This window comes from Elaeis guineensis, chromosome 7 (assembly GCF_000442705.2).
Source record: "Elaeis guineensis isolate ETL-2024a chromosome 7, EG11, whole genome shotgun sequence".
Lineage (NCBI taxonomy): Eukaryota > Viridiplantae > Streptophyta > Magnoliopsida > Arecales > Arecaceae > Elaeis > Elaeis guineensis.
This window is the reverse complement of record NC_025999.2, coordinates 23,060,758-23,063,597: the sequence shown is the minus strand read 5'-3', so window position 1 is coordinate 23,063,597 and position 2,840 is coordinate 23,060,758. Positions and strand designations below refer to the sequence as shown.

Here is a 2,840-nt window from a genome sequence, read left to right as displayed (position 1 = left end):
GCAATTGGAGTTGAGGGCGAAGTCCGGCTCCCGTAGGAGTCCGGATGAAGTCTACTTGCAATTGGAGTCGTGGGCGGAGTCCGGCTCCCGTAGGAGTCCGGGCGAAGTCTGCCTGCAGCCGGAGTTGGGGACGAGGTCTGGCTCCCATAGGAGTCCGGGCAGAGTCTTCCTGCAATCAGAGTTGGGGACGAAGTCCGGCTCCCGTAGGAGTCCGGGCAGAGTCTACCTGCAATTGGAGTTGAGGGCGAAGTCCGGCTCTCGTAGGGGTCCGGACGAAGTTTGGAAGATGGTCGATCATCGAGAAAATTTGGGTGGAGTCCGTCCGTCGTGAAGAATCCGATCGACGCTGGTGGGGGCTCGTCCGTCAGCAAAACTTGAGAGTGTTGCGGGGGCTCGGCCGCCCGGGAGATTTGAAGAGATGTCGTTAGAGGTCGGAAGTCGGTTGGATCCCCGGAGGGTCACTCCCGTCACGAACTTCGGCTGGGGGGTATTTTATACCCAACAGGCTCAAAGTAAAACGAGGGAATTCAAAGTAAAGAAAGAAAATATCCTAGATGTCACTTTTTGTCTATGGTAATTTTATTTATTTTTAATAGTAATTATGAATCTTTTTGATCATTGGAATTAATTATTGGTTAGGAGATCACTCACTACACAATTATCACTTATATAGGAGTTGGGGGATGGATTTGGCCAGAGGGTCAAACTCATGCCCAATCTATTTATAAAGAAGTTGACTTTGGCTAATCTAAACTTAACATAATCTTAAGAAATCCTCATCCAAAACCTAGGTATAGCTTAAGCAGGTTCAGATTTGATATTGTCGGCCATAATATTGATACTAGCATTAGTAATTCTCATGATTTAACTAAATTTCTATCGAATCCTTTCAGATTGTCATGCTCCAATCTAACCACAAAAGCTAGACAGATGAAGCTACATATTCTTGAAAGCTTAACCTCTTAAAATATGCAAGATCCTTGAAAAAAAAAAAAAACTTATATATCAATTCATATTGATAATGGAAGATACCCAATATCTTTCAAATAAATGGTGGTTAGACCCCTCCTTTTTGCATTTTATATGGAATTGTGAATACCTGCCTATATTTGATATTGTTGTAATGTCAAACCTGCATTTTATATATTGCTCAAATAGATCTAAAATCCATCCAACTTGGATCACAGCTTGCTAGAGATGCCTATGTTGTAGTTGATATAGAGCAAGTTCTCTAATATGGACTAGAGCTGATCACAAGTCATATTCAATTAAGTGGGAAAATAACTGCCATGTGTCAAAAGTTTCCATCGAAAACACTAGCCCTATCCCCTCTTCAATCTCTCTCTCACTCTTCTGGCTATAATAATAGAAATCAATGGGTTTTGGGGGCATGACAAACAAGGAGGCGAGCTCCTCCATGGCTTGGTGGACCTAACGAGTCTTCTCCTCCTATCTTACCCCTTCACCATTTACCTCTCCTCCTAGCCCAAGATATTTCCATACATTTTTATTATGATTATCGATGCCGATGTCCTCGATCTCCCCAACACCTTTAGACACATCTAATGGGCTATCCCCACCCTCCTCACCACCATCACCACCCTCACCTTCCACTACATGCTCTTGCTCATTGGGACCCACTATGGCCTCAGCCTCAATTAGTGCTTTTCCAAGATCACCTCCTTTGGCAACCTTGGCCTTGCTGGCACCATCCCTGCTTACCATGCCACTGTCAATACCATGTGATCGTTCTCGGCTAAGCTGGCCTCTACATCAACTTCTTCAACTTCTTCAACTCCAGAACCCTCACCCTCCTCATCCACCCTCAACATCTTCGCTTATGTTGTTGACCTTAGCATCATGATCGTTGTTCTTGACCAGGACGGTCTTGCCTTCCTTGCCCATCCTCCATCTTTTTGTACCTTTGTTGACTCCTTCATTCTCCTCTACATTGTCAGCATCATTATCTATACCTGTAAGAGCATCGGCATTATCCTTCCCTTCAAGACTGAGGTTGCCTACAAAGCCAAGTTCTATAAGACCCTTGGGCTATCCATGTCCTTTCATCACCCTCATCTATAGCCTCTTCGGCATCTTTAGCTACTTCATCTTCAGTGATGACACCCATGACATCATCACTACCAACTTGGGGACAAATGTTGTTATTGTTTTGGTCTAGTTGGGAATATGCATCAACCTATTCTTCAAATTTCTAATGATGATGAATTTTGTACGTGGGTGGTAGAGTGGTAGTTTTACAGGAAGGGGTATTGCACTTGGCAGTGGTCATTGCTGACAGTGGTGGTGAGCTTGACCGCAATGTTAGTGCTTAACTTTGCTGGCTTCCTCTTATTGATGGGAAGCAGCATGTGCGTTCGTGCTGCTAGTGGCATTCCATCTAAAAGTATTTGGGATGGAGTTGGGGTTGGTGCGGTGGGCATCAATGTGGGGATTGTGGTGGAATTATGTCATCTCTCCAACAGATCTTCCACTCGGTGCTAGGATGGTGTTTTTGTTGAGAATTTTTGGCACTTCGTGGATATTTTGGTACCTTGACATAGCCGAGTCCACATCAGATAACTTTCTCTACATCAGCTATCACATATGCATCTCCAGTTAGTCATGATCAGAATTTGTTAGATTTTGGATTTATTTGAGTAACATGTAAAATGTAGAGTTGACATTGTAGTAACTTAAAATAGAAGGAGGTATTTGCAATTCCATACAAAATGCAGAATAAATTTTTTTAGCTAATAAATTATAGTCTTTGGTTAATATTGGTGTGACTATTAACTTGAATTTAAATATGTCACTAGAAAACCAACTACTAAACCTTTCAT

At 42.9% G+C, this 2,840-nt stretch overlaps 1 pseudogene; it reads left to right on the top strand.

The window, feature by feature from the left end:
- The first annotated feature begins 1,723 nt into the window (after positions 1-1,723).
- Positions 1,724-2,620, top strand: LOC109505020 (amino acid transporter AVT3C-like; annotated as a pseudogene).
- Positions 2,621-2,840: the final 220 nt, after the last annotated feature.